General features: G+C 57.7%; 2 protein-coding genes, 2 long non-coding RNA genes and 1 pseudogene across 4 annotated transcripts in view; 2 read left to right on the forward strand and 3 right to left on the reverse strand.

The window, feature by feature from the left end:
• Positions 1-23,993, reverse strand: part of LOC116439032 (zinc finger protein 239-like) — a 264,648-nt gene that overhangs the window by 190,680 nt on the left and 49,975 nt on the right. The window lies entirely within an intron of this gene.
• Positions 1-23,993, forward strand: part of LOC116439026 (zinc finger protein OZF-like) — a 365,981-nt gene that overhangs the window by 66,390 nt on the left and 275,598 nt on the right. The gene's annotated exons all lie outside the window — the stretch shown is intronic.
• Positions 103-20,601, reverse strand: LOC116439042 (annotated as a pseudogene).
• Positions 1,723-5,735, forward strand: LOC116439054. Its single transcript, XR_004238023.1, has 2 exons — positions 1,723-1,893; positions 5,244-5,735. It is a non-coding gene; the product is annotated as an uncharacterized LOC116439054 (long non-coding RNA).
• On the reverse strand, positions 7,742-10,403 carry LOC116439050. Its single transcript, XR_004238019.1, has 3 exons — positions 10,323-10,403; positions 9,823-9,983; positions 7,742-9,642 (listed from the first exon to the last, which is right to left on the reverse strand). It is a non-coding gene; the product is annotated as an uncharacterized LOC116439050 (long non-coding RNA).

The raw sequence follows: 23,993 nt of genomic DNA on the forward strand, positions 1-23,993 counted from the left end.
GCCCGTCCCATGGCCTCACAGCACCCAAATCCTCCTGAATATTCCCCTGAACCAACCCCAAATTCACCCCCAAATCCCGGGAAAATGGTGCTGCTTTAGATATCTTTGTTGAATTCCTTTATTTCTACCCCAATTTTGGTTGTTTTGACAGGATGAAGGAGGAAACTATTTAGGTTGCAAAAGACCTCCAAGATCATCCAGGATTGCTGGATGCCACCAGAAGAAACAACTGGACAGAGCAGGTGAGAATTTTTGGGCCGTAAACTCAACAAATCAGCTCTTCCCAATGAATTTCCGATTTCAGTCAGAGTCCCGATGGATGTTCCAGCCCCTGCGTTCACCCAGGTGCCTACGGGGATCCAGGAGGACGTGGAGAGCACCAGCCAGGGCTCTTCCCAAACTGGATCACGGGGAATGTGGGTCACCAGGGCTCTGCCAAACGTGGGTCCTCCGCTTGGGGATGAAGTTGGAGTAGAGGATGAAGCTCTTCCTGCACTCGGGGCACTCACAGGGCTTCCCTTACCGGTGCCTCCGTTGGTGTTGGGTCGAGAGCTCCTGGAGAAGCTCTTCCCACACTGGGGACACTCGTAGGGCCTCTCCCCGGTGTGGATGCGCTGGTGCCTGACGAGGTGGGAATTGTGTTTGAAGCCCTTCCTGCAGTCGAGGCAGCGGAAGGGCCTCTCCTCTGTGTGAATCCGCTGGTGCAGGAGGAGACTGGAGCTGGTGTGAAACCTCTTCCCACACTCGGAACACTCGTAGGGCCTCTCTCCTGTGTGGATCCTCTGGTGGCGGATCAGGCTGGAGCTCTGGCTGAAGCTATGCCCACATTCCCCACACTCATAGGGCCGTTCCCCAGTGTGGATCCTCTGGTGGCGGATCAGGTGGGAGCTCTGGCTGAAGCTCTTCCAGCATTCCCCACACTTGTAGGGCTTCTCCCCACTGTGAAGCCACTCATGGACCACCAGGTCTGAACTCCAGCTCGATCTCTGGCCGCCTTCCCGGCACAGGGTGGGTCTTTCCTCCTCACAGCTCCCTGGGCTGCGTTTGCAGCCCCTCCTCCTGCGGGGTCTCCGCGCTTTTTCCTCCCCGTTGGATTCCTGCACCATGGAGCCGCTCAAAACGGCCTCTTCCACCAGGTTCTGCTGCGGGGATTTGTCCTCCCTGGGCTCCGTCCTCAGCTCCTTGTCTGGGGAGGAAGGACAAGGAGAGGATGGGATTTGCCTCCGTGCCACAGGGAAGGGCAAGGAGATCCCCCCAGTCCGTCCCTGGCAGGACGGTGTCGGCAGCGGGGTTGTCCTGCAGCCGGGGGCGATGCTGGGCTGGGAGATGGAGCAGGAGAGAGGGGGAAAGGGGCCGTGACTTCCTCCTCACCTGCCTAGGTGTCCCGGGGCATCTTCCTCTTCCTCGCAGCCTCCTCCTATATCTGGCCAAGGTTTGGGAATGGGAAATCCTGGTTTGGGGGCAAAACAAGGGATGAGCATGCTGAGTTTGAAGGTCCCTCTGCCCAAGTCCATCTCTAGAAGCCACCAGGCATCGTGTGTCCATAAAAACCTGCTCAGGAAAAGCCTCCCAGTAGTTCCCTGTCTCTGGTCCCTCCCCTTTGGTGTTCGGGGCTCCCCCTGTCCCAGCTGCTGGGGGTCACGCTTGTATTGGGGGTCCCCCTCTCTACTTGGTCCCCGCCCTCCCCAGGCTGCTGGGAGTCCCAGGAATCCAAAAAGCTCCCCCCTCTTCCATCTCCCCACTTAGGAATGCTGGGGGTGATGGGCTCCAAGGAGTCCCCCTTGCCCCTCTCCAGGCTGTTGAGGGTCCTCTCCCATCCCTCCTCCTCGTCCTCCTGCCCCGTTCCCGAGCCCCTCGCAGCCCGCGGGAGCAGCGGGGATGGAGCCGGGACAGGTCGGAATGGGCAGCGCGGGGCTCTCGGCTGCTCCCACCCGCTGGGGGCGGGGGAACCCGGCCCGGGGAAAAGGAGAGGGAAACTGGGAACACTGGGGGCTGCAGATCCAAACTGGGCCTTGCTGGGGACCCTGGCTGGGGACTTGCAGCCCTTGGGGCTCCTCTTGGGAGCCTGGAGAGCCGCAAGGGGGAACGCAGAGAGGGCTGGGGGATGCCAGCAGTGGCACCACTGGCACTGACTGGTTTGTACTGGGATAACTGGAACCTTACTGGGGCCACTGGGAGTGACTGGGAATGACTAGGAGCATGCTGAGGGCAGCTGGGATATACTGGGAGTGTCTGTCAACCATACTGGGAATGACTGGAACCACAATGGGAACACTTGGGACCATGCTGGGGAGAAATGGGGCTACACTGAGGGCAACTGGGCATGACTGGGACCATGCCGGGAAGGACTGGGGTCATATGGGGTGTGACTGGGACTATACTGAATCACGTTCTACTGGGATCACACTGGAAGGAACAGAGAGCAACTGGAACCATGCTGAGGGCAACTGGCATCCAACTGGGATCATGGTGGGAGAAGCTGGGCCCATGCGGAGGGAGACTGGGATCATACTGGATCCTACTTGGAGAAACTGGGACTGCACGGAGGGTGACTGGGAGTGGCTGTGATCAACTGGGATCACACTGGAAGCAGCTCAGGGCAAGTGGGAGTGACTGGGAACATGCTGGGAGCAACTGGGATGCACTGGGAAAGATTGAAACCACAGTGGGGGTAAATGGGAGCAACTGGAACCACACTGGATGATAATGGGAGCAGCTGTGCCCATGCTGGGGTCATACTGGCATCCTACTGGAACTGACTGGGATCATACTGGGAGTGACTGCAATAGCACTGGCAGTATCTGAGAGTGCCTGGGATCCTACTGGAATCAGACTGGGACTGACTGGAAAGGTGCTGGCCATGACTGGAACCATACTGGAAGAGACTTGGAGCAACTGGGCCCAGACTGGGAGTGACAGGGAGTCACTTTGGGTGTGACTGGAATAATACTGGGAGTATCTGGGAGTGACTGGGGCCATACTGGAGGTGACTGGGAGCAACTGGGATCATACAGGAAGTGGTGGGAAGTGACTGGAATTATACTGGAGGCTACTGGGATCATACTGGCATTGAGAGGGAGCAAGTGGGATCACGTTTGGGGAACCGGGCATGATACTGGGAGTGACTGGGATCATCCTGGAAGTGACTGGAACCATACTGGGAGTGACTCCGGGTCCTATTGGATCATCCTGAGAGCCACTGGGATTACAGTGGGTGTGAATGGAACCTGACTGGGAGTTACTGGGAGCTACTGGGCCCATGTTGGGAGGAAAACGGGGACACATTAGGAGCAACTGGGATACACTGGAAGGTACTGGAACCATGCTGTGGGGACTGAGACCACAACTGGGATAACTGGGACCATACTGGGAGCAGCTGGGACCACACTTTGGGACACTGACAGAAACTGGGATTGTCCTGGAGGTAAGTGGGAGAAACTGGGAAAGACTGGGATCATTCTGAGGTAACTAGAACCTTACTGGGGACACTGGAAGTGACTGGGAATGACTAGGAGCATGCTGAGGGCAACTGGGATCTACTGGGAGTGTCTCTGTAACCATACTGGGGGAACTGGAACCATACTGGGAACAGCTGGGCCCGATGTAGTGGATCTACACTGGGGGCAACTGGGCAACTGGGATCTACACTGGGAGGGACTGGGACTATCCTAGGGGCAAATGGATTCATATGGGGAGGAACTGGGAACAACTGGAACTACTCTGGAGGCAACTGGGTTCATACTGGGACCACAGTGGGAGCAGCTGGATCCATGGTGGGTGAGACTGGGATCACACTGAGGGTGACTGGAATCATACTGGCACTGACTGGGAGTGGCTGTGAGCAACTGGAATCACGCTGAAAGCAACTGGGAGGAGGTGGGAGTGACTGGGATCATACTGGGAGAGACAGGGAGCCCTGGGGATGATACTGGAGGCTCTTGGGGTCATGCTGGCATTGACACGGAGCAGCTGGGATCACACTGGGGACCACTGGCATCATACTGGGAGTGAGTGGGAGTGACTGGCATCATACTGGGAGTGGCTACAATCACACTGGGATAATGGTGGGTGTGATTGGACCCTGACTGGGGGTTACTGGGAGCTGCCAGGCCCATGCTGGGAGCCACCTGTGCACACGCTGGGAGGAGCTGAGAACACCTGGGAATGACAGGGTGCATGCTGGTGACAACTGGGATGTACTGGGAGTGACTGGGATAATACTGGGGGCAAGTGAACCATGCTGAGGCAACTGGAAGTGCCTGGGAATGACTACGAGAATGTTCAGCATGACTGGGATATACTGGGAGTGCCTGAGACCATTTGGGTGGGGACTGGAAGCAACTGGGAATGTGCTGGGGGGAACTGGGACCAAGCTAGGGGCAGCTGGGGCAAGTGGAAGTGACTGGGACCCGCGGCGGCACCAAGGCCTCGGGGCGGCTCCAAAGGGCCCCGCCCGCCGCCGCTGCCCGAGGCCTCGCCGCTGCTGCCGGGGATCGGACACCGCAGGCGGCCCCGGCCCCTTCCTCTTCTTCCTCCTCCTCCTGCCGGGATTCAGCCCCCGCCGCCGCCCGGCTCCTTCTGCCGCTCCTGCCCGGCACGAAGCGGCGGTGCCGCTGACGGGGCCGGAGCGCGGCTGCCCCGCGACTGCCCCGCGCCTCAGGGCCGGGCCGGGGAGTGACCGCACGGCTGGGGAGGGACCCCCGCTGGCCAGGGCAGGGACTGACCCCATGGGAGGGACCCCCCGCTGGCCAGGGCAGGGACTGAGCCCATGGGAGGGACCCCGCGCCGGAGCAGGGAAGGATTCCTGTCCCCGAGGGCGAAGCAGCGGCACGAACTGACCGCGACTCCCATCCCTTCTCCCTGCCCCGCTGGGCACAGCAGGGAGGAGCCGCGGATAAAGGCAAGTCCGGCAAGGAGAAAGAGGTCGCGGGAAGGTTCTGTATCAGGGTTTATTTTACTCCTCACTCTCCTGTTCTGATCCGCTCCGTCCCAAATCCAGTTCATTTCCCCACGGCGGGGCTCTTGTGGCCGCCATGGCGATCCCTGAGTGAGCTCTCCCTGCCCTTAGCCCGAGCCACGAGGACTCGGATCTGTTCCAGTTCCGTGCAATTCACGGGCATTTGGGGCAGCTGGAGCGAAGCAGCTGGAAAGCACAGCGGGCTCGAGAGGGACTCAAGCAGGGCAGGAGCCGGGGCTGCCCCGAGGGAGCTCTCCCAGCACGAACCTTCCCGGGCTCTTTCTAGGGGAATTTCCTTGAATGTTTCCATTCATCGCTACAAAGCAGAGTCACAAGTGGAGCTGAGCTTTCACCTTGAAATGAGCGAATCGAACGCGTGCGCTGGGAGTGCTGCAAACTCAAGGTGTTCCTTGATCCTTTAATCTTGCAAATATTCAGCCCCTCAGCAGCGACGTCTCTGCCAGCCCGCCGGTTTCTGGCTCAGACCTGGCTCGGAGCTTGGAGAAGAAATCCGAAGTCCCAACAGAATCACCTCTGCCGTCATCTTATTTTTTTCATAGGTACGATGTGTTATGTTATTGTGTATACTATTTTACTTTGATTTTTTTTCTCTTACTCTTTTTTTTCCTTCTATTTTATTGTGGTTTTTCTCTATTCCCTTCCCCCCACCCCCCGCCGTTGTTCTCCCCCCGGAGGTTTGTGGTGAGGGGGTTTCCCACCGGTTCTTCCCCGGAAACCAACGAAATCAATCGAAATAATGATGAATTTTTGAACTCTTTCCGCTGCTGTTTCCAGAAGGTCCCGGGAGGAGCCGTGGGCGGGGAGGGGGTTGCCGGTGCCGGGGGCAGTCAGCGGTCGCCGGGCAGATCCCGGCGGCGAAGGTCCGGAGGCGGAGAAGCCAAATTGTCCGAGGGAGCGCGGGGGGAGGGGACGGGGCAATTCCAGGGAATTCCCCTGGATCCCCTCCTGGCATCCGAGAGACCGGCGAGGAGCCCGGCGGTGAAAGAGCCGCACCAGAGGGAGCGGGATGAGAGGTATGAATGGAATAAAATCTAGAGATTCGAATAAAAAATTATGAAAGAACCGCCCCGGGAGTGGCCGCTGCGCAGCGACTAAAAAGCGGCACCGGGGCGTTCCGGGGGTTGTTCCCGAGCAGCTCCGCTCAGCCCTCGGGCACCGCGCTCGAGCCCCGCGCACTTTTCCAGCTCCCGCTGCCGCCGCCTCGGCCCCGCAGAGCCCAACAACCCCGGAAAATCGCTGCCATGCACTAAAGAACCTTTTCGTGCTCAGCGAGGGGCGCAGAGGGGGGATCCTTATGAAGTCCCCTCCCCTCAGTCCCTGCTGGGCACAGCCGGGCATTAGCGCAGCTGCCGGGGCTGTGTCCCGGCACCGGCTGCTGCCACAGGGCACGGGGCTGCCGCGCTTGGGCATCAAAGCCGACAGATTTGGGGAGGAGGGACAGCCACAGAAACCCCCCCGGGAGCCCTCGGGAGCCTGGAGCTGCACGAGGGACACAAAGGATGCCCCGGACACAGCGATGGCCCCAGCAGCGGCTCTGCCCCCAGCACGGGGCTGTGTCCCAGACCCCACGGTCCAGCCCGAGGGTCGGGGGTGGCAGCGGAGCTGCTGGACGGAGCTTCCAGCCCCGCCAGCCGCAGCTCCGATCCCTTGGGCCGTGGCGCCGGTGACGGGTGTCCCTCGGCGCTCCCGGCGTCTGTCAGCTTTTGCAATGCAGAGGGAGAAACTGAGTCCCAGGTGGAGTCGGTTTCCATCAATCGCTATTTCTCCTTTCTTTTCTATGACGGATTTCACAGCGCTTCCTTTCCGCCCGGAGATTTGGAGAACAAAATTCCCGGCTGTCCCTGCATCCCTGCAGCTTTCCACAGCCCCAGCCTCGTCCCTCCTCTCCCGGTTCCGTCTCTCCAGTCTCTCCCTCGTGTCGCTGCCGGCTCGGAGGAAGGACATTCCCCCCGGCACCCCCTGCCTCCTCCTCCTGTCCCGTGGGGCGCAGTTGGTGCTTCTGGAGCCGCCTGCCCGCGCAGCCGGACCCGCCCTGCGGCCGCTCAGCGCTGGAGCCGAGGGAATGAACTGCGGGCATCGCTGGGCTGCGCTGGCCCCGGCCGGGTGCCCGGTGCCACCAAAGCCGCTCTGGCACTCTGCTCACAGCTGCAGCACACAGAACACAGAAGGAAAGGCTCGAGGGCTGGGATCGGGGCAGGGAGAGCTCACTCACTGCTCACTGTCAGGGCCACGACAGACCCGAGCTGGGGAAATTAATGGAATTTATTTCCAAACCAATCCCACCAGGAGAAGGAGAACTAAAAGAAATCCTACAAAACACCTTCCCCACCCCTCCCTCCTTCCCGGGCTCCCAGCCTCCGCCCGCAGTCCCTCCTCTGCTCTCCCTGCACGGCAATCTTGTCACCAGCCATGAACTTGGCTTTTGCCTCATCCCGGGATCTCTTCCCGGACAGGAAGAACTTTCCCCAGCAGAGATGCAGGCCCTGACGGCCTTTGAGGCTCAGGGTGTTTCTCCTGCAGCTCCTTGCAGGTCCCCTCTTCCCCTTCAGGAAAATGAATTCAAGAGCTAAAATTTTTAGCAATATATTATTGAACATTTATAAGTAGAAGAACAAAGGCGTGTCAGAGCGCTGGGGCGCTCGGCAATATTGCCAGAGGCGCACTCCATTCATTTTACTGTGCACTTAAGTACTCTCCTAAACTGTTACATATTCATTAAGCCCAGAAAGTAATTTACACTTCACTCACCTTTCCCCCCTCTCCGGTCCCTGCCCCCTTCCCCCAGCACGACGCCGCTTCTGTCCTCGGCATCGCTTCAGAATTGAAGACGGGCCCCTCTCTCCGGTGCCTCCCCAGCCTCCAGCCTAATTTGTAGCTGACACTTTCCTTGGGAGGTGTGAGCTTTGAGGAGATAACAATCTTCCTGGGATGTGCGGTTTATCTTCTCTGTTTCTTTAAGGTGTCCTGGTTCCTGCCTCTGTAGTTTCTCAACTCAAAAGACCACGTCATTATTAATACATTTCGTAACATATTACAACTATTTCGAAGTTACAATTTACCTTCATCTCGTTTCTACTGAAAGGGATGAGGGACTTGTCCTTACAAACAAGCTGTGGGCCCGCTGGAAGATAAAACGAGTACTGAGAGATAAAAGAAACAAAGGGAAGGATTCCACTGATTGATGACTGGAAGGAAAGAGATTTGTCCTTACAAATAAACTGTAGGTCTGCTGATAAAAGAAATTGGATATTGAGAAATGAAAGAAACAATGGGAAGAACCATTAAATTCCATAAGAATTAAAATACAGGGGGGTGGGGTTATACATTAGAAGGGAGTCTTGGGTATCAGGCATTTTTGGAAGTCTGCACCTCTCAAGTACCTCAGCCAATGGGGGAACAGAGAGGGAAATGCGGCCGGGAAATTAGGACAAAAAGGAGGCTGTGCCCTCCAAAAATCTGAGAGACCCCAGGGGAAATGCCCCATGGCCTCTCCCTTTATTCGAATAAAGTAACAGGACTCCTCTGTCTCCTTTTTGGACATAAACCTCTGGTGTTTGTGGATTAATTTTTCTGACAGAACTCAGGTATTTACTTTGTGAATGTGCTGATGGTGTGGATCCACCTAACTGAGCTCTTCAGCCTTTTTTAAAGATTTTGGGGTTTGTTTCCAATACTGCTAATTTAAATTGTGGCTGAAGCAACAGGAAATTGAAATATGGATTGGGCATGACTTGTGTCTTGAGTGTAAAACTATTGCAGTTTGAAACACGGGCCTAAAGCACTGCAAATAGAGATTATCAATCCCAGTGCATTGTGTGACAGCAGCTTTTCCTGGAGGATGTGCAGCACCCCAGAGACTGCAGCAGTGTGGCTGTGGGTGCTTGGAGCTCCGTCCTGTGCCACTGCAGGATGTCCTGAAACAGGACCTGAGCGGCCACCAGCCCAGGTCCCCCTCTGCCACCGCAGCTCCTTGGACCTTGTGTCCCCAAAAGCAGACACAAAGTGTTTCTGCTGCTCCCATCTTTGCACAGATCCACAGAAAACTGGGATTTTTCCAACTCTTGTGTTCCCATTGTTCCGTAATTCCCAAAGAACCAGCACTCCCTCCTGATGAACACGATGAGTTCCAAGGATGGCCACCAGCTCCCCTTCCTGCCTAGAAATCTTGGAACTGCTTCTAAACGCTGCTCCCTTCAGCTCTTGGACAGCTGCTCTGGACACAGAGCTGGGAAAAAATTCACAGAGCCCATCGTGGTAGAGGGCCGAGGAAAAGGCAATGGGAACACGGCAGTGAGGACAGCTGAGGGCTGCAGAGCGCCTCTGAATGACACCGTAACCTGGCACAGCAGCCCTGAGACACTGCTGTGGGGCACGGCTGGGCTTGAGGACGGCTCTGTGCCCTGCCAGCTCCGAGCAGGACTGGCAATCTAAACTCTGTCCCACCCCAACTCCCTGAGAAGATGCCCTTCCTTCCTTCTCACCCTGCCAATGAGCTGCACATTCCCTCGGAAATTGTCAGGGCTTTCTTAAAGACACAAAGTCCCACTTCAGGCTTTTTGCTCTGGTTTGGCAGTGGAGAAGGGCAATTCTTCATCCATCAGCTCCAGGCTGCACTGCCTCAGGAACATGGCCCACTCGCCAGCTTTGGCCCACTCGTGGCACTTCTAGAGGAGGAAGAAAGTGCAATGGCACAATTCCAGCCCAAACGGAAGGAAGAGTGGGACAGACAGAACATCCTGTGCAGATCCAGGCGTTCCGCTGGCACTGTGGAGAGTTTGGGTTCTTGCCAGTGGCATGTGTGTCCCTGAGTGCAATCTCTTGGCCTGCACCAGAGTCTCACTCACCTGCAAAAGCAGAAAGCTCCGTCACTGTGCTCGCAAGGGGCTGGTCTGATGCAAAGCTGTCAGAGCCCTGTGAGGGGAGAGCGGGCCCAGCCGTGCCCGGGGCTGAGCCCCAGCAGAGCCCTGGCAGAGCCCGGAGCAGCCTCAGCATTGGCAGAGCCCGGCTGCAAGGAGAGAAACCAGAAGCCGCCCGTCAGCTGAAGCCTCCTGTCCCCTTGTCCCAGCCGCCCGCAGTGCCCAGGCCGTGCTGGCCGCGCTCAGAGCTGGGCCCAAAGCTGCCCAGCATTGCTGCCTTTGGGAGCAGAGCAGGAGGGCAGGACATGTGCCCAGCCTGCAGCCAGCCATGGCACATCCACCTCCTCAGCAGCTGCCCAGAGCCCAAAAGCAGCTTGGCAGCCACTGAAGAATTGGCTGCAGCCGCCCCAGCAAAGGGGGAACCTTTGGTGCCCGGCCAGGCCGTGCCATGCCCAGCTCTGGGAGCATCCCCCTGGCTGTGCACTCACCTGCACATGGGGCGTGGAGCGTGTCTTTGAAGAAGGTGCCCAGGCTGAGGAAGAGCTTCTCATCCTTGAGGACACCCTCCCTCCCTCCCTCCCTCCCTCCCTTCCTCTTTTCTCTTCTTGCTTTTCTTCCCTTTCCTTCCTTCTCTCTCTTGCTCTGGCTTTCTGTCTCCTTCTTTCTTTCTCTTTCTTTCTTCCTTTCTTTTCTTTCTTTTCTTTTTTTTCTTTCTTTTCTTTCTTTCCTCTATTCTTCTTTTCTCTTTAATTATTTGGTTTTTTCATTTCCTGTTGTTTTCTGTCTTCTTTCTTTCCTTCTTTCTTATTTCCTTTTTTTTTTTTTTTTTTACTTTGTATTTTCTTGTTGGTTTCACATTATTAAGGATTATCTCCTTCCTTCCTTCCTTCCTTCCTTCCTTCCTTCCTTCCTTCCTTCCTTCCTTCCTTCCGAATTCCTTCCTTCCTTCCTTCCGAATTCCTTCCTTCCTTCCTTCCTTCCGAATTCCTTCCGAATTCCTTCCGAATTCCTTCCTTCCGAATTCCTTCCGAATTCCTTCGGAATTCCTTCCTTCCAAATTCCTTCCTTCCGAATTCCTTCCTTCCTTCCGAATTCCGAATTCCTTCCTTCTGAATTCCTTCCTTCCGAATTCCTTCCGAATTCCTTCCTTCCTTCCGAATTCCTTCCGAATTCCTTCCAAATTCCTTCCTTCCTTCCTTCCTTCCTTCCTTCCTTCCTTCCTTCCTTCCGAATTCCTTCCTTCCGAATTCCTTCCTTCCTTCCTTCCGAATTCCTTCCTTCCGAATTCCTTCCTTGCGAATTCCTTCCGAATTCCTTCCGAATTCCTTCCTTCCGAATTCCTTCCGAATTCCTTCCTTCCTTCCGAATTCCTTCCTTCCGAATTCCTTCCTTCCTTCCTTCCGAATTCCTTCCTTCCGAATTCCTTCCTTGCGAATTCCTTCCGAATTCCTTCCGAATTCCTTCCTTCCGAATTCCTTCCGAATTCCTTCCTTCCTTCCGAATTCCTTCCTTCCGAATTCCGTCCTTCCTTCCTTCCTTCCTTCCTTCCGAATTCCTTCCGAATTCCTTCCGAATTCCTTCCTTCCTTCCTTCCGAATTCCTTCCTTCCTTCCTTCCGAATTCCTTCCTTCCTTCCGAATTCCTTCCTTCCTTCCTTCCTTCCTTCCTTCCTTCCTTCCTTCCTTCCTTCCTTCCTTCCTTCCTTCCTTCCTTCCTTCCCTCCTTCCTTCCTTCCCTCCTTCCTTCCTTCCTTCCTTCCTTCCTTCCTTCCTTCCTTCCCTCCTTCCTTCCTTCCTTCCTTTCCTTCCTTCCTTTCCTTCCTTCCTTCCGAATTCCTTCCGAATTCCTTCCTTCCTTCCAAAATCCTTCCTTCCTTCCGAATTCCTTCCGAATTCCTTCCTTCCGAATTCCTTCCTTCCTTATTCCTTCCTTCCGAATTCCTTCCTTCCTTCCGAATTCCTTCCTTCCTTCCTTCCTCCCTCCCTGCCTTCCTGCCTTGTTTTCTGCTTATGTTTTTCATTCTCTATTTCCTTTTCTCTTTACTTTTATTGCTGCTTTCTCTCTTTCTCCCTTTCCCTCTTCAATCAATTTTCTTTCTTTCATATTTATTAAGAACAAACTTTCATCCTTTCTTTCTTTTTGTTTCCTTTTCCTTCTTCTTTCTCATTTTCTTGTTGATTTTTGTCTTTCCATTCCTTCCTTTCTTTTTTCTTTCATTTTTTTCTTTTTCTTTTCAATCTTTTTTCATTCTTTGTTTTCTTTCTTTTTTTTCTTTTCTTTTCTGTTTCTTGTCGCTGGCTTGCTTTTTTCGCTCTTTTTTTCTTACTTCTATTGTACTTTTCTTTTCTTCTGCCTTTCCTTGTTGCTTTCTGCTGTTTTTCTTTCTTTCTTTCGAGCTTCTCAAGCCACTTCTCACCCCATTGAAGGGGTGCAAAGCAGCAGGATCCCCTCCCAACTGGGGTCCTCTCACCCTCCAAGATGTGGGGCACTTCACCTCAGCCCCCCAAATTGCAGGGGGCTTTACATCACCTTCCCCAAATTCCCTGAAACCTCCCAGAAGACACTTAGAGGTCCCAGAATTGTCAAAAACCAGCAGGAGCCTCCCGAAAAGCGGCTCCTGCTTTCCCTCCCTGGAGTGACACACGCCAAGTGCCCAAACCACCCCATCCCTCTCAAACTTCATCCCACCCCCACAACGCCATCCCCATCCCATCCCATCCCATCCCATCCCATCCCATCCCACCCCTCCTGGACACCAATTCCCCTTCTGTGGTTCCTGACTCCCCACACACGGGGCTTGGGGCTGACAGATCGAGCCATTTGGGGCTGCCATCGACACATTGGGGCTGGCATTGAGTTTATTGGAGGCAACCACTCAATCCCTCCATCCAAAATCGGAGGTTGGAACCTCTCCTCAGGCCTTGCTGTGCCCATGGGCTCACCTCAAGTCCCAGAATCAGAGCCAGGGCCCCTCAGGCCATTCAGAACCTCTAAACATTGCCAGAAACAGCAGCATCCTTCCCAAAATGGGCTCCCCGCCTCCCTGCCAATAGGTCCCACTTCCAAGTACCAGAGCCCCCCTCTCAGAACCCCTCCCGAAGCATTGGGGGGACCCCAAAACTGCCTCAGGAATGGGACATACTCTGACATCCCTTCAGGAATGGGGGATATCCCAGAACCCACTCAGCAACAGGGTCCCCCCGGCCTCATCATGCCCAGCCTTCAGCTGGCTCAGCCAGAGCCCATCCCGCCCTCAGCAGCCCCAGCCCAGCCCAGCCCAGCCCTCCTGGGCAGGAAGCCTCAATGGCCGAGCCGGCCTGGGACACTTGCAGGGATGCGGGGGCAGCCGCAGCTTCTCGGGCCAGCCTGTGCCAGGCCCCGCGCGCCCTGCCAGGGAACCATTGCTGCCCCACATCCCATCTCAGCCTGCCCTCGGGCAGCGGGAAGCCGTTCCCTGGGGCCCGGCCCCGCAGGCCTTTGGCAAGAGTCTCTCTCAGCCAGCAATTGCTGCTCCTCCCTGCTGCGGGGCCCAAGCTGCAAGTTGATTTTCTGCCGCTGGCCGCGGCCCAGCCCCAAGCCAGGGCCAGCACCTTGCCCTGGAGCTCTGCGGGCGCTGCGTTTGTGCAGCCGCAGCGCAGCGGCCGCAGCTCGGAGCTGCCCTTTGTGTCCCCGCCGGCAGCTGGCAGAGCTGGCGGGGCCGGGCCAGGGCCGGGCCAGCCCCGGCCTTCCCGGCTCTGGGACACAGCGGCGGCAGCCCCAGCCTTCCAGCCCTGCACACGCTCCCACACAAGCCTCCAGAGCCGCGGCCACGCAACGCAACTGACCGGCCGCTGACCCCCCAGCCTGGCCTGATGGCCATTCCTCTGCCCACAGCTCGGCCAAGCTCCCCTTGGCCACCTCCTGAGCCACAGTGCCACAGACAAGTGGCACATACAGGTACAGAGCTCTGCCCAGAGCTGGCAGGGAACGTTCATTCAACATAAAAAACACACCAAGAAAAAGAGAACTGCCCCCAGCAGAGCTGTTCCCTCCTGCAGTACTTACACCTGCACACCCACAGCGCCTGAGACTGCAAGCAATGAGCATTCCCTGGGCACATCTGCAGCCCAAGCAGCTCGAGGACAGCCTTGCAGCAGGACTGCTCTCAGCTGAGCCAAAAAGGCCCCTCTGGCAGCTGCAGGGCCATTGCAAATGACCAGGGCCAGAGCCTGGGCCGACGGGGGAGGAAAGGGCTCTGAATTCCTCTGCCCTGGCACAGAAACCCTGTTCCCAGGGTGCTTCCCACACAGGATTCCTCTGGAGGACTGCGGAAAGCTGAGAGTCAGCTCTGGCTTCTCCACTTTCCATGTCCTAGAGCTGCCTGGCAGAAGAAATGGAGGGACAGCTCTGGTGGCACAATCCCTCCCGGCCCAGGGCACAGCACTGGGAAGGTCTTTCCGTGCCGAGGCTTTGCTGTGGCCAAGGAAAGCTCCTGGCTCAGGGTCACCTTTCCTGCTGGGCCAGACCCCCCGAGTGGCCCAGCAGCAGCAGAGAATTCCAGCACAGCCCCGGCACGGGCAGGGAGGCCCGGGGCAGGCTCACACCTGAGCCAGGTGTGCAGGGCAGGACCTTGCCCTGAGCCCAAGCCCTGTCCCCCTGCAGGATCTGCTTCCCATCGGCCTCTTCCTCCTGTGGCCCCAAGCCCAGCTCGCTGCTGTCCAAAGGGCGCTGGGCTCGGGTCATCCCCCGGCGGGGGCTGCGCACCCCCTCTGCCCCCTCCCCAAATTCCCTTCCGGCAGCAGCAGGGGCTGGGGCAGGAGCCCTGTGGGGAGGGAAAAGGGGGTGACACCAGGATGGGGGGGTCGCACACGCTCTGGGGGGGACACGCACGGCCCCTGGGGACACCCCTCACCTTCTCCCGCAGCGCCAGGAGGATGAACCCCAACGTGGAGCCCCCAAAACCCCAGCAGCATCTTGGGGGGCAGGGTCTGGTGGCAGTTTTGGGGCTCTGGGGGATCACAAGTGCCCCAAAACCCCCTCCCAGCCCCACAGCCACTCCCAGACTCCTCCAACCACCCCACAGCTCTGTGCCAGGAACCCCTCCAATCATTCCCTGCAACATAAATGACCCCAAGAACCACCCAAATTCTCTCCAAGACACACAGCCAAGGCAAGATCCCCAAAACTCCCTTAACAACCACCCCAAAAGCCCCCTCCAAGCACCACAAATGCCCATCAAGAGTGACAAAAGCCCCTCCCAATCCCCCCACGAGCCCCTCAATCCCCTCCCAGCCCCCCACGGCACTGACCAGGAGAGCTTGGTGGACAGGAACATCCCCAGCCAGGAGCAGCTCAGGCACTTCAGCAGCGATTTGGGCACTTTGGGGGGCACACCCCAAACGGGGAGACCCAGGCCAGGGACTGGGACAGACACCCACAAGCCCTGGAGAACAGACGGGCTCAGGTGGACACGTTCTGCCAGCACAACTACGAGATTGTGGCCCCATCTGCCCAGCCCATGGCCTCACAACACCCAAATCCTCCTGAATATTCCCCTGAACCAACCCCAAATTCACCCCCAAATCCCGGGAAAATGGTGCTGCTTTAGATATCTTTGTTGAATTCCTTTATTTCTACCCCAATTTTGGTTGTTTTGACAGGATGAAGGAGGAAACTATTTAGGTTGCAAAAGACCTCCAAGATCATCCAGGATTGCTGGATGCCACCAGAAGAAACAATTGGACAGAGCAGGTGAGAATTTTTGGGCCATAAACTCAACAAATCAGCTCTTCCCAATGAATTTCCGATTTCAATCAGAGTCCCGATGGATGTTCCAGCCCCTGCGTTCACCCAGGTGCCTACGGGGATCCAGGAGGACGTGGAGAGCACCAGCCAGGGCTCTTCCCAAACTGGATCACGGGGAATGTGGGTCACCAGGGCTCTGCCAAACGTGGGTCCTCCGCTGGGGGATGAAGTTGGAGTAGAGGATGAAGCTCTTCCTGCAGTCAGGGCACTCACAGGGCTTCCCTTACCGGTGCCTCCGTTGGTGTCTGGTCAACTGCGAGCTGCTGGAGAAGCTCTTCCCATACTGGGGACACTCGTAGGGTCTCTCCCTGGCGTGGATGTGCCGGTGCCTGACAAGGGTGGAATTGTGCCTGAAGCCCTTCCTGCAGTCGGGGCAGCGGAAGGGCCTCTCCTCTGTGTGAATCCGCTGGTGCCGGAGGAGATCGGAGCTGGTGTGAAACCTCTTCCCACACTCGGAACACTCATAGGGCCTCTCTCCCGTGTGGATGCGCTGGTGGACGATCAGGCTGGAGCTTGTGCTGAAGCTCTTCCCACATTCCCCACACTCATAGGGCCGTTCCCCCGTGTGGATCATCTGGTGTTGGAGGAGGGTGGAGCTCGTGCTGAAGCTCTTCTGGCATTCATCACACTTGTAGGGCCTCTCTCGTGTGTGGATCCTCTGGTGGCGGAGCAGGACAGAGCTCTGGCTGAAGCTCTTCCCACATTCCCCACACTCATAGGGCCGTTCCCCAGTATGGATCCTCTGGTGGCGGAGCAGGGTGGAGCTCTGGCTGAAGCTCTTCCCACATTCCCCACACTCATAGGGCCGTTCCCCAGTGTGGATCCTCTGGTGGCAGAGCAGGGTGAAGATGTCTCTGAAGCTCTTCCCACATTCCCCACACTCATAGGGCCGTTCCCCAGTGTGGATCCTCTGGTGGCGGAGCAGGATGGAGATGTCTCTGAAGCTCTTCCCACACTCCCCACACTCATAGGGCCGTTCCCCAGTGTGGATCATCTGGTGGCAGATGAGGCTGGAGCTCTGGCTGAAGCTCTTCCCACATTCCCCACACACGTAGGGCCGTTCTCCAGTGTGGACCCTCTGGTGGCGGATCAAGTGGGAGCTCGTGCTGAAGCTCTTCCGGCATTCCCCACACTCATAGGGCCGTTCCCCAGTGTGGACCCTCTGGTGGCGGATCAGGTGGGAGCTCCGGCTGAAGCTCTTCCAGCATTCCCCACACTTGTAGGGCTTCTCCCCACTGTGAAGCCGCTCATGGACCACCAGGTCTGAGCTCCGGCTCAATCTCCGGCCGCCTTCCCGGCACAGGGTTGGTCTGTCCTCCTCAGAGCACCCTGGGCTGCGTTTGCAGCCCCTCCTCCTGTGGGGTCTCCGTGCTTTTTCCTCCCCGTTGGATTCCTGCACCGTGGAGCCGCTCGAAACGGCCTCTTCCACCAGGTTCTGCTGCGGGGATTTGTCCTCCCTGGGCTCCGTCCTCAGCTCCTTGTCTGGGGAGGAAGGACAAGGAGAGGATGGGATTTGCCTCCGTGCCACAGGGAAGGGCAAGGAGATCCCCCCAGTCCGTCCCCGGCAGGACGGCGTCGGCAGCGGGGTTGTCCTGCAGCCGGGGGCGATGCTGGGCTGGGAGATGGAGCAGGAGAGAGGGAAAAGGGGCAGTGACTTCCTCCTCACCTGCCTGGGGGTCCCGGGGCATCTTCCTCTTCCTCGCAGCCTCCTCCTACATCTGGCCAAGGTTTGGGAATGGGAAATCCTGGTCTGGGGCAAAACAAGAGATGAGCACGTTGCGTTTGAAGGTCCCTCTGCCCAAGTCCATCTCTAGAAGCCACCAGGCATCGTGTGTCCATAAAAACCCGCTCAGGAAAAGCCTCCCAGGAGTTCCCTGTCTCTGGTCCCTCCCCTTTGGTGTTCAGGGTGCCCCCCTGTCCCAGCTGCTGGGGGTCACGCTTGTATTGGGGGTCCCCCTCTCTACGTGGTCCCCGCCCTCCCCAGGCTGCTGGGAGTCCCAGGAATCCAAAAAGCTCCCCCCTCTTCCATCTCCCCACTTAGGAATGCTGGGGGTGATGGGCTCCAAGGAGTCTCCCCTGCCCCTCTCCAGGCTGTTGAGGGTCCTCTCCCATCCCTCCTCCTCGTCCTCCTGCCCCGTTCCCGAGCCCCTCGCAGCCCGCGGGAGCAGCGGGGATGGAGCCGGGACAGGTCGGGATGGGCAGCGCGGGGCTCTCGGCTGCTCCCACCCGCTGGGGGCGGGGGAACTCGGCCCAGGGAAAAGGAGAGGGAAACTGGGAACACTGGGGGCTGCAGATCCAAACTGGGCCTTGCTGGGGACCCTGCGTGGGGACTTGCAGCCCTTGGGGCTCCTCTCGGGAGCCTGGAGAGCCGCAAGGGGGAACGCAGAGAGGGCTGGGGGATGCCAGCAGTGGCACCACTGGCACTGACTGGTTTGTACTGGGATAACTGGAACCTTACTGGGGCCACTGGGAGTGACTGGGAATGACTAGGAGCATGCTGAGGGCAGCTGGGATATACTGGGAGCATCTGTCAACCATACTGGGAACGACTGGAACCACAATGGGAACAATTCGGACCATGGTGGGGAGAAATGGGGCTACACTGAGGGCAACTGGGCATGACTGGGACCATGCTGGGAAGGACTTGGGTCATATGGGGTGTGACTGGGACTATACTGAATCACGTTCTACTGGGATCACACTGGAAGGAACAGAGAGCAACTGGAACCATGCTGAGGGCAACTGGGCATCACTGGGACCATGCTGGGAAGGACTTGGGTCATATGGGGTGTGACTGGGACTATACTGAATCACGTTCTACTGGGATCACACTGGAAGGAACAGAGAGCAACTGGAACCATGCTGGGGGCAACTGGCATCCAAATGGGATCACGGTGGGAGAAGCTGGGCCCATGCTGAGGGAGACTGGGATCATACTGGACCCTACTTGGAGAAACTGGGACTGCACGGAGGGTGACTGGGAGTGGCTGTGAGACACTGGGATCACACTGGAAGCAGCTCAGGGCATCAAGGAGTGACTGGGAACATGCTGGGAGCAACTGGGATGCACTGGGAAAGATTGAAACCACAGTGGGGGTAAATGGGAGCAACTGGAACCACACTGGATGATAATGGGAGCAGCTGTGCCCATGCTGGGGTCATACTGGCATCCTACTGGAACTGACTGGGATCATACTGGGAGTGGCTGCAATAGTACTGGCAGTATCTGAGAGTGCCTGGGATCCTACTGGAATCAGACTGGGACTGACTGGAAAGGTGCTGGCCATGACTGGAACCATACTGGAAGAGACTTGGAGCAACTGGGCCCAGACTGGGAGTGACAGGGAGTCACTTTGGGTGTGACTGGAATAATACTGGGAGTATCTGGGAGTGACTGGGACCACACTCGGAGTGACTGGGATCATCCTGGAAGTGACTGGAACCATACTGGGAGTGACTCCGGGTCCTATTGGATCATCCTGGGAGCCACTGGGATTACAGTGAGTGTGAATGGAACCTGACTGGGAGTTACTGGGAGCTACTGGGCCCATGTTGGGAGGAAAATGGGGACACATTGGGAGCAACTGAGAACAACTGGAAGGTACTGGAACCACACTGAGGGGACTGAGACCACAACTGGGGCAACTGGGATCATACTGGGAGCAGCTGGGACCACACTTTGGGACACTGACAGAAACTGGGATTGTCCTGGAGGTAAGTGGGAGAAACTGGGAAAGACTGGGATCATTCTGAGGTAACTAGAACATTTCTGGGGACACTGGGAATGACTGGGAATGACTAGGAGCATGCTGAGGGCAACTGGGATATACTGGGAATGTCTGTAACCCTAACCCTAACCCCTAACCCCAAACCCTAACCCTAACCCTAGCCCAACCCTAACCCTAAAAAGGGATCATACTGGAGGCTCTTGGGGTCACACTGGCATTGACAGGGAGTGACTGGGATCACACTGGGGGCCACTGGCACCATACTGGGAGTGACTGGGAGTGACTGGCATCATACTGGGAGTGGCTACAATCACACTGGGTTTATAGTGGGTGTGATTGGACCCTGGCTGGGGGTTACTGGGAGCTGCCAGGCCCATGCTGGGAGCCACCTGTGCACACACTGGGAGGAACTGGGAGCAACTGGGAATGGCAGGGTGTGTGGAGGCCGGTGGGCCTGCTGGACAAGGAACCAAAGGAGTCCTATGGTGGGATAAGTCCTCGGTCCCTTTCCAGCTCATGGGGACTGAAAAACTTCCCCAGAATGCTTTGTTCTGTTCTCTTCAGGCACCCCAGTTCTGCTCCCCTCCTTGGCTCCCTTGGCCGCCACAGCCCTGGTTACCTGATACCCCCTCAGAGTTTCCCCAATGAGTTCCTTTACCCTGGGCCCCCCATTGCTCTGCCCCGGGACTTCTCTGAGACCTTGCACGAGTGCGGATGCATTAAAGCTCTCCTGCAAACCCTTCTGCGAAAACTCTTCTTGCTCCTTCATCCCCGGACTGTTTCGCTGGCGATCCGTGGCTGTGTGCAATGTGCCGGCTGCACTGAGAGGCTTTCTTGGAGGCGCTTTGGGGAAGCTCGTGACACGACACCAGACAACAGAAACGCCACCAGGGTGCATGCTGGTGACAACTGGGATGTACTGGGAGTGACTGGGATGATACTGGGGGCAACTGAACCATGCTGAGGTAACTGGGAGTGCCTGGGAATGACTACAAGAATGTTCAGAATAACTGGGATATACTGGGAGTGCCTGAGACCATTTGGGTGGGGACTGCAACCACACTGGGAGCAACTGGGAATGTGCTGGGGGGAACTGGGACCAAGCTTGAGGCAACATGGGGGCAAGTGGAACTGACTGGGGCCTTGCTGAGAAAGACTACCTTCATACTGGGAATGAATAGGACTATGCTGGGAGAACTGGGAACACACTGGACAAAAGCTGGAGGAGGAACTGGGAGCAACTGCGAGCGTGCTGGGGGAAAATGGTATCACAGTAGGGAATGACTGGAAGTGACTGGGCTCCTACTGGGAGCAACTGGGATCATGCAGGGAGGGAGGGGAAGTGACCACGATCATACTGGGACTGACTGGGCTCCTACTGGGAGCAGCCACCTCCGGGCCCCGGGACCCCGGAGCCCCTTTCCCGGCCATGCCGCCCCTGCAGCCCCCAGACCCCCCCGCCGGGGTCCCGCCAATCCCAGGGCTCCCCCCTCTCGGGCTCCCCGCTTTGGGCTCCTGGGGCTCTCCTCTCTCTGGGGTCCCGCTTACGGAAGCCGGGGCTCCCGGGGCTCCCCAAAACCGGTGTCCCCCCGCCCCCGCCGGCCCCGCGCGCTCCCCACGGGGCCCCGGCAGAGCTCGGAGGGCCCGGCCCGGGAAGCCCAACCCCCACCGCGGGGGGACCCGCATCCCCCCGCCCCCGCCGGGGCTCTGCCGCCACCGCCACCGGCACCCCCAAAAACACCTCCCGGGGACCCCCGATGTCCCCTCGAGCGGCACCTCCGGGATGGGGGGCGATGGTCCCGGGGGGCTGCGAGTTCAGCGAGCGCTGGAGCCGCGTGATTCCGCCTCTCCTCCTCTCTTCCAGCTTCCCGCTGCCGCTCCGCCTCTTCCTCCCTCCTCCTGCTCCTCTTCCTCCTGCCGCCCCGTCCTAATCCCACCTCCCCCGCCTCCCTCCCTCCTCCTCGTCCTCCTCCTGCCCCGTTCCCGAGCCCCTCGCAGCCCGCGGGAGCAGCGGGGATGGAGCCGGGACAGGTCGGGATGGGCAGCGCGGGGCTCTCGGCTGCTCCCACCCGCTGGGGGCGGGGGAACCCAGCCCGGGGAAAAGGAGAGGGAAACTGGGAACATTGGGGGCTGCAGATCCAAACTGGGCCTTGCTGGGGACCCTGGCTGGGGACTTGCAGCCCTTGGGGCTCCTCTCGAGAGCCTGGAGAGCCGCGAGGGGGAACGCAGAGAAGGCTGGGGGATGCCAGCAGTGGCACCACTGGCAGTGACTGGTTTGTACTGGGATCATACTGGGATCATAGTGGGAGCAGCTAGACCCATGCTGGGGGAGACTGCAATCACACTGAGAGAGACTGGGATCATACTGGGAGTGAGTAGAATCCTGTGGGGGGCAATGGAGACCATGTTGGGGGTAAATAGGATACACTGGGAGTGACTGGGATCATGCTGAGGGTGACTGGGAGCAGCTGGGAGCAACTGGGACCATGCTCGGAGCAACTGGGATCATGCTAGGAGCAACTGGGAGGAACTGGGAGTGACTGGGTGCATGCTGGGGGCGATTGGAAGCAACTGGGCTTATACTGCAATGAACTGGGATAACTGGGATCATGTTGGAGGTGACTGAGATCATACTGGCAGTGAGTGCGACTGCGCTGAGACTGACTGGGAGTGGTTGTGAGCAAATGGGACCATGCTGGAAGGAACTGGGAGTGACTGGGAATATGCTGGAGGGAACTGGGGTACACTGGGAGAGACTGGGAATGACTGGAACTAAAGCGAGGGTGAAAGAGAGCAACTGGAACCATGTGGGGCACAACTGGTTCATACTGGCAGTGACTGGGAGCACACTGGGGTCACATTTGGATCATATTGGGAGCGACTGGACTAATACTGGGAGTATCTGAGAGTGACTGGGAACACACCATGCATATCATCCCCCATACTGGGGGTGACTGGGAGCAACTGGGAGCACGCTGGGAGCAAATGGCATCATACTGGGACTGACTGGGTTGATCTAGCTGGAGGCAACCGCGACCATACTGGGAGTGCTGACATGTGACTGAGATTGTACTGGAGGTTACTGGGATCATATTGGTGTTGAAAGGGAGCAACTGGGGTCACACTTTGGGCTACTGGGAGCAACTGAGAGAAACTGGGATGATGCTGCAAGCAACTGGGAGTAACTGAGAATGACTGAATGCATGCTGGAGGCAACTGGGATATTGTGGGTATGACTGGGATCATACTGGGATAACTAACACCTCACTGGGGCCACTGGGAGTGTCTGGGAATGACTACGGACATGCTGAGGGGAACTGGGATATACTGGGGCTGACTGGAAGCACATTGGGAACAACCAGGACCGTGCTGGGTGAGACTGGGATCACACTGAGGGTGACTGGAGTCATACTGGGATTGACTCGGAGTGGCTGTGAGCAGCTGGAATCATGCTGAAAGCAAGTGGGAGGAGGTGGGAGTGACTGGGAGCATGCTGGGGGTGACTGGGATATACTGGAAGAGACAGGGAGTCACAGGGATCATACTGGAGGCTCCTGGGGTCATGCTGGCATTGACAGGGAGTGACTGGGATCACACTGGGGGCTACTGGCATCCTACTCGGAGTGCCTGGGAGTGACTGGCATCACACTGGGGGCCACTGGCATCATACTGGGAGTGAGTGGGAGTGACTGGGGTCATACTGGGAGTGGCTACAATCATACTGGGATCATAGTGGGTGTGATTGGACCCTGACTGGGGGTTACTGGGAGCTGCCAGGCCCATGCTGGGAGCCACCTGTGCACACGCTGGGAGGAACTGGGAGCAACTGGGAATGACAGGGTGCATGCTGGTGGCAACTGGGAATACACTGGGTGTGTCTGTAACCACACTGGAGGTGACTGGGATTAACTGGGATTTACAGAGCCTTCCCTGGGGACAGCTGGAAGTGATCCCCCCGTTCCCCCGCCCTCCCTCGGGCACTGCCGCATCTCCCAGCCTGCGCCGCTGGGATCTGCCCGGAGCAGTGCGATGGCTCCAGCGCTGGGGCTGGGGGCTCCTGGGGCAGCGAGGGTGGCCTGGGACCCCGGCACCGGGACCCCCCTGAATCCCCCATTTCTGGACATCAGGACGCCCCTGCTCCCCTTTTCCCGGCCATCCCATGTCTCCCAGCCTCCAGACCTCCCGTGTGCTTGACACTGGGATGCCCTGGAATGCCTTGGACCCCCATTCCTGCCTTTCCCAGCCCCCAGCCCCACCTTTCTGCAAAACCAGAGACCCCCTGAGCTCCCCCTTCCCAGACATCCCGGGTCCCCACCCTGTCACCCCCCTTTTTTGGGAAACCCTGGACTCCCCTTTCCTGGGCACAGGGAGCCCCTGGAACTCCCTTCTACCTCTCCAGGTCCCTGCCCCCCGTTTCCTCGGTCCTGAGACCCCCCTGAACCCCCGTTCCTGAGAACCAAGATGCCCTTTTACCCCTTTCCTGTTGCAGTGGAAGCTTCTCCGGACTCGAGCCCAGAGGGAAGCCAAAGCACAGGGGTTGAATTAAAACCTTTGGACAAGCCGAGATACATGAAGCCACACCAAAGTGAAATAGAAATACAGAATTTTAACTTTTAGGAGAAATATATGCTAAGTGCCTTAAACATT

The sequence above is a fragment of the Corvus moneduloides genome, unplaced genomic scaffold, assembly GCF_009650955.1.
Source record: "Corvus moneduloides isolate bCorMon1 unplaced genomic scaffold, bCorMon1.pri scaffold_89_arrow_ctg1, whole genome shotgun sequence".
NCBI classification, from domain to species: domain Eukaryota; kingdom Metazoa; phylum Chordata; class Aves; order Passeriformes; family Corvidae; genus Corvus; species Corvus moneduloides.